This window comes from Amblyomma americanum, chromosome 5 (genome assembly GCF_052857255.1).
Source record: "Amblyomma americanum isolate KBUSLIRL-KWMA chromosome 5, ASM5285725v1, whole genome shotgun sequence".
Lineage (NCBI taxonomy): Eukaryota > Metazoa > Arthropoda > Arachnida > Ixodida > Ixodidae > Amblyomma > Amblyomma americanum.
The window spans coordinates 181387923-181400317 of record NC_135501.1 but is presented as its reverse complement, the minus strand read 5'-3'; positions in this window follow the sequence as shown (position 1 = coordinate 181400317).

Genomic DNA, 12395 nt, shown 5'->3' with positions numbered 1-12395 from the left:
GAGCCTGCACATGCACGCGGCGATTTCGAGCTTTCGTCTGGTTCAGCTAGGCGGCGCTGACACGCAGTTCTTTTTTTTTATACGTCTTTATTTCTGCATAAAATAGGCCTAGCCTTGCGGCAGAAATGAGGGGCTTCATGGGGGTGGAGGTGGGGGAGGGGGAGCAGGGCCGGTCTCCACTTCTTCTTCGAAGTGGGGTGGTCCTGTGGTCGGCTCTGCGAAGAAACGGCCAGGCCCTTCTTCTTCCTTGAAGTATAGGAGAAAAGCCCGCCAGAGCCGGAGTGCGTCCGCTGATCCGATGTGTAATGGTGGATCGACCCATTCCTGCAAGGTGCCAGGTCGGTGCCCGCCCAGGGACTGAAGTGCTCGCTCCCGCACCACGTCAAAAGCAGGGCAGCGCCACAAAAGGTGTTCGGCCGTGCCTCTGGCCGGGCATGCCGGGCATTGAGGGGTCGGGTATGAGTGCGGGTTGATGAGGTTGAGCTTTGCTGGCGACAGAAGCTGGCCAGTCTGGGCGCGGCGGAGGAGTACCGCCTCTACCCTTCGGAAAGTTCTAGGTGGGCGGCGGTATAATTGCTCAGGGTTCGCCACGTGCTGGAGGATGCGGCGGCGATAGCATTGTGCGCGATGCCATGTCTCAGCCCTATCCATAGGAGGTGACGACGGATGTGCAACGTCATCACGGGCCCAAGAAGCGGAAACGAGTGTGCATCCAGGCAAAGGTGCGGAAAGAGCTGCAGCGCGCGCTGCCTGGTGTGCCTTTTCGTTTTCAGTGATTCCTTCGTGTGCAGGAATCCATCTAATAGCAATAGGGTAGCCCTCCTCTCGCAGGCGTCGGGCTTCAGTTCGAATTGCGCTAAGAACGGCATAGTCTGCTCCCCCCGCGTGGCATGCGGTGTAGGCTGCTTGCGAATCAGTGTAAACATGGTAGGTGCATGGAGCCGGATCCTGTCGATCTACTATTCGAGTAATGGCAAGGCGTATGGCAATGAGTTCGAGATTAGTGACAGTGTGTTCTTCGGAGAGCCGTTCAACTATTGTGGTATCTGACTCAGAATCGTGACAAGCTATTGCGGCGCCAAGTTGAAACTGAGCGGCGTCTGTATATAGTTGGATAGCCCCTTCCTGGGCTAGCTTGTATGACATCTTCTCGTGACGTTTAGCGGCAGCTTTGCGCCTTTGGGGATTAGCTGAACTCATGTTCTTTGGTAGTGGCTTACCCTCTACTAAATCGATTAGTTCCCATGGTGGGGCAGGAGACGACAGCAGCTCTAATTTGTCAGTGTTGTAGCCTAATGCCCGCAGGATCTGACGGCGAGCCGCCGTTGTGGAGAGACGGACACGCTGGGCTTGCAAGTGCTGCTCTGCCACATCCTGTAGGGCATTGATTTTGCTGCATGCGTGTAGGTCCTCTACTGGGCAGAACTGTGGTAGGCCAGTAACAAGGCGCATCGCCTTCCGATTGATTCGCTCAAGCTGAAGGCGTTGGGTCGCGTTAAGCCGCATGTAGGAATATGCATACAGTATTTTTGATGTTATGAGTGCCAGGGATATCTGACGGAGTCCCACCTCTTTGATTCCCCACCCACGAGCAGAGACGCGGCGCGGCGCATAAGATGTAAAGCCTGATGGCAACTAAGCACCGTGTTATGAATCCAGCTTTTGGCTCCTCCATCCTCGTCAATAAGCATTCCGAGTATACGGATTGTTTGTTTCCGGCAAATAACCGAGTCCCCTAAATGAAAAGAGATAAGATTTCGTTCGGCCTCGGCTCGCAGCCGCGGACCGTTTATGACAGCCACGTACTCGGTTTTTTCCGGAGAGGTTTTCATGCCACATTTCTTGATGTAGTCGTGGACGGCATTAAGGCCTGTCTGCAAGGCTAATTCCTGCTCCGCAGGGGACCCAGAATTGGTCCAGAGCGTTATATCGTCCGCATACACGGCAAAATTAAGACCGGGTATCGACGTTAGAATTGGCGGAAGACCTGACATGGCGATATTAAAAAGAGCCGGAGATATGACGGCGCCTTGGGGTACGCCGGTTCGGTTAGGTTGCCGTGCACCCTGAGTATCCCCAACCATTACCGAGAAAGTTCTGTCCGCAAGAAACGCTTTCACGAAGCGGTAGAGGTTCCCGCGTATCCCCACTTCCTGGAGCCGTTGAAGTATGGTAGAGTGGGGCACGGAATCAAAAGCCTTTTTGACGTCAACCCCAACAACCACCCGGAGCTGTGCGCTGCTAGGGTATGCGAGAACGTCGTTATGAAGTCTTCTGAGAATATCTTGCGCGCAGAGTCCTCGTCTAAAACCTACTTGCATAGGAGACAGGACGCTGAACTTGTCTAAGTACCATTCCAGTCTTCTCAGAGCCATACGTTCCATGACTTTACAAAGGTTGGACGTCAGCGATATCGGCCTGAGGTCTTGTAATGTCCGACTTGGCTTACCGGGTTTTGGAATTGGTATGACAACTGACTCCTTCCAGGCAGGGGGAAGAGCACCGTTGGTCCAGCATTCGTTGAATACTTTCAACAGGGCAAGTTTATGTGATTTAGGAAGGTTAAGAAGTGTTGAATAGCGTACACCATCCGGTCCCGGGGCACTTTTATGGTTTGAGTCATACAAGGCTGCCTCCAGTTCGTCTAATGTGAAGGGAAGGTCGTAATAATTCGGTGTATCTGAGACGGGGTTCGCAGGAAAGGCATCAACCTTTTCAGGTTGGGGAAAAAAGACCTTCCCTGCTTGTATAGCTAGATCAGCCGGGGAGACGTTCAATTTCAGGGCCATGCCTTGGGAAGGGGGAATCGGCCTTTTACGTCCAAGGACAGCTCGAAATATGTGCCAGGCCTTCGACAAGTTAACTGTTCCATTGAGCGAGTGGCACAGCAGCTGCCAATCTTGGAGAGCGAGCTGCATAGTATACTGCTCGACCTCTTGAGTAATGGTGAGGGCGCGCCTACGGTAGGATGTCCGACGAGAGCGGCGGTACGCCTTGAGAGCACGAAGCCTACGATTCCACAGACTCAAAAGGTGGGAGTCCGGCTTCGGGGCATCGTATTTAACTGAAAGCTTCGTTGTGGCTTTCTTCCTGGCACCGTTGATCTGAGTAATGAGTTCGTCTAATTCTGTGGGAACGTTCACCTCACCGAGCATTCTGCGAAAATCGTCCCATGAGACGTGCTCCTCTATTCGATGGCGTTGTTGCCGCTTTAGTGACTTTCGCCCTCGAGGGGCCCATGACACCACCACGGGATAGTGATCACTGCCGATGACATCATCAGCCCGTGACCATATGATCTCATTAGGATGGGAAACAAGTGTCAGGTCTGGAGAAGTGTCTTGTTGACCTTTGTGCTGGCCACAGAGACTGGGCAGCGTAAGGTCGTTAACGATTGTCAGTTTGTCTTTGACAATCTGCTGCCATAGATGCCTTCCCCTAGCATCTGAGCGATGATATCCCCAGCTGGTGTGCATGGCCATAAAATCATCCCCAACTATAACGCGATCCTGAGGATATATCCTTAAGAGGTGTTCTATAAAAGATATATCTACTCGATATGTCGTAGTACCGAAGGATCTGGCATAAACCGAAAAAACCAATGCTTGTTGGTCCCCTTCTAATGTAAGGCGCACTCCCGCTACCTCATGCGTCTGCGTGCACCACGCGGACGTATCAAGCTCGGTGTGGGCAGCGCGAGAGAGAACAAGTACGCATGCCTGCCCATAGGCTACTGGATTCGCGGATCGCGATCCTGGCCCAGGACGTCGGTGCTCTATGGAAGGGGTGCAGTAAGGTTTGTACCCTATTAGATTGGGCCTATTAGTACCAGTCTCCTGAAGCAGGATAGCTAGAGGAAGCGTCGGCGTGATGGACAGTCTCCTTTGAAGTTCTGCTTGTTTGCGACGGATTCCCCGGCAGTTCCATTGTAAGAACCATATAGGAGAGTCCGAAGCAAAAATGTCATGAGGTTTCGCGCTAGTGCCCGCCATTTTGAAACGGAAAGGTGCGCGGAAGAGAAGATGATGTGTGCCCAATTCCGGGCTCTTGATTCAGAGAAGCCTGCGACAGTCCTAAGAGTGGAAGCATGCGCTTGATCACCTCAGCAGTGACCATTTCGATAATGTGCTTGAGTTGGTCTTCATCTAAGTGCGACGTGCGTGAGCGATCTTGCGCCAGATGCGCTTCTGCACCGCGCTGTGTAGCACGGAGAGTTTCAGCATAAGCACGGTGTATGTGTGCTTGCTTTGGCGCCGTCGCGGAATGCTCAAGAGATCTCGTTAGGGATGGAGGTGTGGCATTCCTTAGACTAGTGCTCTCAGTTTGTGTAGAGCGGCCGTGCGCATTTTTCCCTCTAGTTTTATTTTCACTGCCTCGTTCCTTTGGTAACGGCTGACTTTGTATTGAAGGGAAGTCCTCCTTAACAAGCACAATTTGCTCCGAGGGTGACCGCTGTGCGCTGGCAGGGCTCTTGTGCGCAGCCGTCAAAAACGTTTCGTTGCCATGTAGAAGCTCGGCTTGTTGCTTGCGCTCCTTTCGTCGCGATACCCGGATTCGGAGGACAATGCCGTTCCTCAGGGTTTTGGTAGCCTGTCGCCGAACAGGGCACTTCGGGTCTGTAGCTACGTGTTGACCTCCGCAATTACGGCATAGTAGTTTTGTCGGGCATACCTCGAGGTTGCCATGTGCGGGGCGACCGCAGAACGAGCATCGACGTTGGTCGACTAGTGGACACGAATTTGTCCTATGTCCGATTTTATGACAGGTCTCACATATGACAGATTTCGGGTGATAAGGTATGACCGGCAGGAGTATGCATTATAGATGGATTTTGCGGGGAAGGCTGGAGCCCTCAAATGTTATGAGAGCTGCTCCGTTCTTGCCCATTGGTCTGGCACTGATTACCTTGCACGAGTAGCACGTGAGGTTGGCCATGAGCTGTTCGCTTGTTAGCCCGTTGGCCCGATATATGACCCCGCGGATCTGGCAGGAGCGAATGGTTTCATAGGCTTGTATAGATGTAGGCTTTCCAGAAATTAAGACAGACTGCAGTCCGAGAAGATGGTCCCTGGCATGCGTATGCTATACGTCGACCGCAAACTGATTGCTTCTTTCAAGAGGCCGTACTTGAAAGCCTGAGTGAAAATGGATTTTTTGAAGCTCATCGGCAATGGCTCTGTGCAGCCAGTGTGCGGGGAGTGAGCCTAGTTGTGTAGGAAGTTAGCTTCATTATCACAGTATGTTTAACACAGGTTGGATCGGCAGCTGTCGCTTTGTTCTTTCGCCTAACAGGCTGCCAGTCATCCTCTTCAGAGTGGTCATTATCAGCCGAGTGATCGGTTCTGCCGAATGTGGTGACCATGGGGGCCGAGGAAGGGCCCCGCGATTGAAAATGCGTATCCGCGTAGCAACCATTTATTGCTGTCTGCGAGCGGCCAAATTTTACGCCGTGTCGTTTGTTCACCAAGCGAGCGTTTTCTTGAGTTATCTGAGAAGTGCCTAACCCCGTCCTAGGCTGCTTGGCAAATTTCGAAAATGGAAAAGTGCAAGATCCTACCTGAGAATGGTTATTTCCAGGCATGTTTTCCGTGGAAAGAACAGAGAAGGGATTGGAGACAGGTATCGCCGCAACCACTTGGCTGGATTCGTCGTCCGTCATGCTTGCGTCGGCGTCGAGCACAGCGACAGATTGCGCCGCGTTATCTGTGCCGCTACGAAGCGATGTTGCCTCGGCGGTTTGCTGCGGCTCCCCGGGAGCCATGTTGGCGGCATCGGCGGTGGGCGTATCGGATGTATCCGGATGGTTTCCTGTGGTAGTCTTCGACATGGAAGCGTTGAAACTGTTGTCCACAGGTGACAAGGAACACGATGGCACTGGCCCATCCATATTTGGGAGCCTAGCCCAAAAACGTCTGGGCCAAAAAGCTTCGAAAAGTCGGAGCGATGCGAACGTGCATCAGTTCGAGACGGCTGCTTGCAGCGCCCCCCCGCAGTTCTTTCTTGTGCGGCGCGCTCCATTTATTTCTGTCCGCACCTGTACATGTTGGAATCTTCACATATCTCATTGATTATGTTCAGGGAAACAAAAGTTTGATCCGCTGCCTTCTTTCAAGTTTGGCAATTACGAGTTTTTTTTGTAATATATTGTGGAAGCAGATGATTGATTACATTAGGACACATTTAACCGCTTTTCTGAGATAACATGCTATATTATATGTTTCATCAAGTGCAGTTGCCAGTTGTCAGTGAGGCACCAAACGACTCAGAAGTGCTCCTGTCATGAGAAGACAGGCCGCCAGAAGGAAGCAGCAGAGACGACTCTCACAAATTGCGGCCAGCTCCCCCATTTGCAGTGCCAGTGCTGCAGTACCTGTACTGCAAAGCACAGGCAACAGCAGCAGTGACACAAGCAGAGCCAGTGCTGACGCAAGCAGCAGTGCGGCTGCAGGGGCAAGCAGCAGTACCGGTGCTGGCGCAAGCGCCAAAAGAAGGGAACCCCAAAAGAGCCGCCACAAGCGACAAGGATCTGCTATAGAGAAGCTAGTTGCCCTCCATAAAGGAGAAAGTGAGGCAGCATCAAAGGCCGACCGCAAGGCACACAAAATACGCAAGAAATTGGTGCACCTCTAGAAGGAAGCGATTGCCATAAATGCTAGCATGGTGCAAATGCATGCAAAATTTCTGGTCAACAAAGACAATAATGACTCGCTCAATAAAGATTGATCAAAAGAAGAGCTGGAAGTTATTTGATTTTCCATGATATTGTCACGTAGTGGTGACGGCAGTCGAAGCAGCGATGAAGACGGCCGAAAGGGTCTTCTAAAAGAACGGTTTATTGGGCTGACTTGCACCCAAAATGGACTGAATCACTTGGCGGCGGCGAAGCGACAAGCGTGCTCGGCGGTCGTCGAACAGAATCTCGGCCGCTGTCGGCCGCGCTCAATTTAGAGCTGATAGCGAACTTTGGAGATAAAGAGCGCAAAGTTACTAGAACATTCCGGAACAACGTAGAATCAGCTCTGCCTGGCTGCGATAAATCGAGATAAATCTAGTCGCGTCTTGCGTAGCAAACAAAGCGATAAAGTCATGTGGCGGCAGATTTGAAAAACGAACACACTGCAAATATTCGCGGCATTACTCCCCTCTCAAAGAAGCATCGACACGATGCATTAACACAAATAATGCGACTTGTAAGGAAAAAAAAAACGGATCTTGCAAAAATAGAGCATGGAAATGCAGCGGCCTTTAGCGTGCATAATACGGCTTCAGACGGACTACATGGACAACTTCTGGTCGTACGCGGCGTCGCTGGGATGCAGTCATTGCGTCAGAAATGACTTCATAATCCAGTTCACCCAGCCGACGAAGAACCTTGTACGGGCCGAAATAGCGGCGCAAAATCTTTTCGCTCAATCCACGGCGGCGAATGGGCGTCCACACCAAGACTTGGTCTCCTGGCTTGTATTCCGCATTGCGTCTTCGTAGGTTGTAGTGTCTGCCGTCGGACCGCTGCTGATCTTTGATCCGTAATCGGGCAAGCCTTCGAGCTTCTTCTGCGCGTGGAAGGTAGGCGGCAACGTCGACGTTCTGTTCTTCTGTAACGTTGGGCAGCATGGCGTCTAGCGTGGTCGTGGCATCCCTGCCATGGACGAGCCTAAAATGCGTCATCTGGGTGGTCTCCTGAACTGCGGTGTTGTAGGTGAAGACGACGTAAGGCAGGATGACATCCCAGGTTTTGTGTTCGGCATCGACATACATAGCGAGCATATCGGCGATGGTTTTGCTCAGGCGTTCGGTCAGTCCGTTGGTCTGCGGATGATATGCATTTGTCCTCCGGTGGCTGGTTTGGCTGTAGCGCAGGATGGCTTGCGTTAGTTCCGCAGTGAATGCTGTTCCTCTGTCCGTGATGAGCACATCGGGGGCGCCGTGTCAAAGAAGAATGCACTCCACGAAAAATTTGGCGACTTTCAATTCAATTCCATTTATTTTCCAGAAAATTCTTGCGGCTGCCTGGACTAAAAGCTGTAGGTATACAGCTTGACGAGGCCCAGAAAGCCGTTACAAGGCATAGAAGCAGACTTTGTTGAGAACATTTACATACACACACAAAAAAAACGAACACATAGTCAGGTTACAGTTTTCACAAAAAACAGGACAGCCAGAAAGCACAAAATCATCAATAAATTACAATAGGGAAATACAGAAAACATATTTACATAAGATACAGGGGAGCAGCTGTACTTGGGCGCGAATTATACGTCAGGAATTATTTTTGAAGAAATAATTCACGCAATGCTTTCTTAGAAGGGTTATTTATGTCTTTATATCTATTTAAAATTACTGGAAGATTGTGCTGTAGTTCTTGGAACTTATAGTCAGTGCGAAAATGGGGAACTAACCAAGTGTCTGTGTTGCGAGTATTAACTGTGTGATCGTTCTGTTTCAGTAGCGCAGTGCCTTCTATCATAGACCTAAAGGATGACGACAGATGAAATGAAAGCAATATTCGGAATTCATACATACTTTGAATTTTTAACACACTGAATGTTTCAAAAGCTTGCCGTGTGTGGTTTAGGTAATCAAGATTGGCAATGTGACGTATAGCTTTCTTTTGCAGAAGGTAAATTTTTTCTCGGTTGGTCTTAGTTGTTGTCAACCACACTAATGAGCAATAGCTTATTTGCGAGACAAATAATGCATTATATATTTGTAGCTTTATTTTACCAGGAAGGGACGCGCCGCAACGAGCAATTGCACCTGTTACCAACGAGAGGTTTTTTATTATCTTCTCAACATGCGAATCCCATGTAAGGTGTGAAGAAAATGTTACACCTAGTATGGTGTGTTCGTGAACAATTTCAATTTCTTCACCACCACAAATGATCTTTTTTTCTAGACGAAAATTTTTGTTTCTTGCACAAAATAACATAACTTTCGTTTTTGCAGGATTAATTTGTAGTAGATTAATATCAGACGATTCATGAAGCCGATTAAGAAGTTGATTACACTTGGTGACTAGTTCATTCACATCAGGACCAGAGAACAAAATCGTGCAGTCATCAGCGTAAATAATGAATTTTAAACCTTGGTCAATGTTCACAATACTGTTTAAATAGACATTAAATAGCAGAGGGCCTAGTACACTTCCCTGAGGTACGCCTCCGATTATAGGTAGTAGAGATGATTGGTGGTTTGGAATATATACACACTGTTGCCTGTCAGCTAAGTAAGATTTTTTTAAAGATAAAGGGTTGCCACGAATCCCATAGACTGAGAGCTTATGAGTTAGGATACCATGAACAAGGGAATCAAAAGCCTTACTAAAGTCTATAAAGAGGCCAAGGGTAATTAGTTTCATTTGTATATTTTGCAGCACGTGTTCCTTTAACCCCAATAAAGCTAGCTCAGTTGAACGTCCTTTTCTGAAGCCGAATTGTGCATCAGAAATGAGATGATCCTTCTCAAAGAATTGGTTAAAACGATAGTGCAATATCTTTTCGAAACCTTTAGCAAACGTAGGTATTATTGATATTGGACGATAATTTTTTGGTAAGTTTTTATCGCCTCCTTTATATTGTCACGGAGTTCACGGAGAGACGCTTCAACAGCTGGAGTCGGCAAGAGGAGACAGTAATGGCGGCCTATCCGCGATAGCACGATCGCAACCTCATCGTCTTCGCGGACAGCTTGCGCCACCTGGCAACACTAGGTGGCATTATTCCCCCCTCCGAAAAAGAAGGGCATCGCAGTGGGGCCGCCAGCAGCGTAGGCGCGCTAAGGTTCAGAAGGGAAACAGAGAAGAACGCGAGGAAAACGGAGCACACACAGAGTCACAACGGAGGGCCGCTAAGCCGTTAGCGGGCATAGTACGGCTTAAGCCGCACAACGTGCACAATGTCAGAGCTGTTGGGCTGTCGACGTCTCGGTTGCGCGGCACCGTCGGGAACCACTTCATAGGTAACATCACTGATACGCCGTAGCACTTTATAGGGGCCAAAGTACCGGCAGAGTAGTTTCTCGGACAAGCCCTGGCGGCGGACAGGTGTCCACACCCAAACTTGTTCACCGGGATTGTAGTCGACCTGTCGGTGTCGAAGGTTGTAACGGCGCGCATCAGTGCCCTGCTGCTGGCCGATGTGTACGCGGGCAAGCTGACGGGCTTCTTCAGCGCGTTGGGCAATTTCATGAACATCGGGTGCGAGTTGGTCGTCATCGAGGCATGGTAGCATCGCGTCAAGCATGCTCTGGACTTCACGTCCATATACAAGACGAAAGGGAGTAAAGCGTGTAGTCTCCTGGAGGGCCGTGTTGTACGCAAATGTGACGTACGGTAGCACCTCATCCCAAGTTTTGTGCTGAACGTCTACGTACATTGACAGCATGTCCGCAATGGTCTTGTTTAAGCGTTCGGTTAGCCCATTGCTCTGCGGATGATAAGCTGTGGTCTTGCGATGGCTAGTGCAGCTCAACGTAAATATATGGTCGATTAGCTGCGCTGTAAACGCTGTGCCTCTGTCGGTAATAACGCACGAAGGGGCTCCGTGCCGCAAGACGATGTTTTGCATGAAAAAGTCGGCGACCTCTGAAGCTGTGGCACAGGGTATCGCCTTGGTCTCGGCGTAGCGAGTCAAATAGTCAGTAGCGACCATGATCCACTTGTTTCCTGAGAGTGACAACGGAAAAGGACCGAGAAGGTCCATTCCTATTTGATCGAACGGAGAGCGAAGTGTAGTAACGGGCTTGAGAAAACCCGCCGGCTTAAGCGGTGGCGTCTTCCGGCGCTGGCATTCACGGCAGCTTTTTACGTACCTGTGGACATCGTCCGAGAGTCCGGGCCAGTAGTACATGTTGCGTATCCTGGCGAGCGTCCGGGAAAAACCCAGATGGCCTGAAGTGGGCTCGTCGTGGCATGCCAATAAAATGTCGGCGCGAAGATGGGCCGGAAGTACCAGAAGGTAAGCTCTTTCTTGGCCTCTCGAGTTCTTCTTGTATAAGATACCTTCGCGCAAACAGAAAGAGCCGAGACGTCGAGCGAAGTGTCGTGGTAGAGGCAAGGCGTGACCTTCAAGGTTGTCAATCAGCGGTCGGAGGTCCGTGTCAGCCCGCTGCCGGGCTATTATGTCCGATGCATTAAGTATACCGAGGAAACCGCTGTCGTCGTCGATTTCGGGACCGGAAGAGTCGAGTGGTGCACGCGACAGCGTGTCGGCGTCTTCGTGTTTACGGCCCGACTTATATACGATGGTAATGTCGAATTCTTGGAGCCGTAAACTCCAGCGGGCCAATCGTCCAGACGGGTCTCGCAAATTAGCCAGCCAGCATAGGCAGTGGTGGTCGGTTACGACTTTGAATGCGCGGCCGTAAAGGTAAGGGCGAAATTTCATGGTGGCCCATACGACAGCAAGGCATTCCTTCTCTGACGTAGAGTAATTGCGTTCGGCGCGGGAGAGAGTACGGCTAGCATAGGCTATAACTCTCTCAATGTCCTCTTGGTGTTGGACAAGGACAGCTCCAAGACCGATATTGCTGGCGTCGGTGTGGATCTCGGTGTCGGCCTCTTCGTCGAAGTGTGCAAGAACGGGAGATGTCTGAAGGCGTTGGCGGAGCGAAGAGAAAGCCGTCTCTTGGTCTATTGTCCAAACGAAGGAGGTGTTGCTCCTGGTGAGGCGCGTCAACGGCTCTGCAATCTTTGAGAAGTCCGCAATAAACCGTCGGTAATATGCACAGAGACCCAGAAAACGCTGGACAGCTTTCTTGTCAGTCGGAGTAGGAAAATTGGCGACGGCGGCTGTCTTGTCGGGGTCGGGTCGAACTCCGTCGGCGCTCACAACGTGACCGAGGAACTTGAGCTCTGTGTAACCGAAGTGGCACTTCTGGGGCTTCAGCGTAAGGTCAGCGGAATGGAGGGCTCTGAGGACAGTTCGCAGGCGCACGAGATGCTGTTCAAAAGTTTCTGAAAAAACGACAACGTCGTCCAGGTATACAAGACAAATTTGCCACTTGAGGCCGGTGAGGACAGTGTCCATCATCCGTTGAAACGTCGCTGGCGCAGAGCACAAGCCAAAAGGCAGCACTTTGAATTCATAGAGGCCATCTGGTGTAACGAAGGCAGTTTTTTCGCGGTCCCGTTCGTCCACTTCAATTTGCCAATAACCGCTCTTCAGGTCAATGGATGAAAAGTACTTAGCACGCCGTAATCTGTCCAGTGAGTCATCAATGCGGGGCAACGGGTAGACGTCCTTTTTAGTCACATTGTTTAATTTACGGTAGTCCACGCAGAATCGAAGTGTTCCATCCTTCTTTTTAACAAGGACAACAGGCGAAGACCACGGGCTTTGGGAAGGTTGAACTACACCGTCGTCAATCATCTCCTGAACTTGCTTTTGGATTACTTC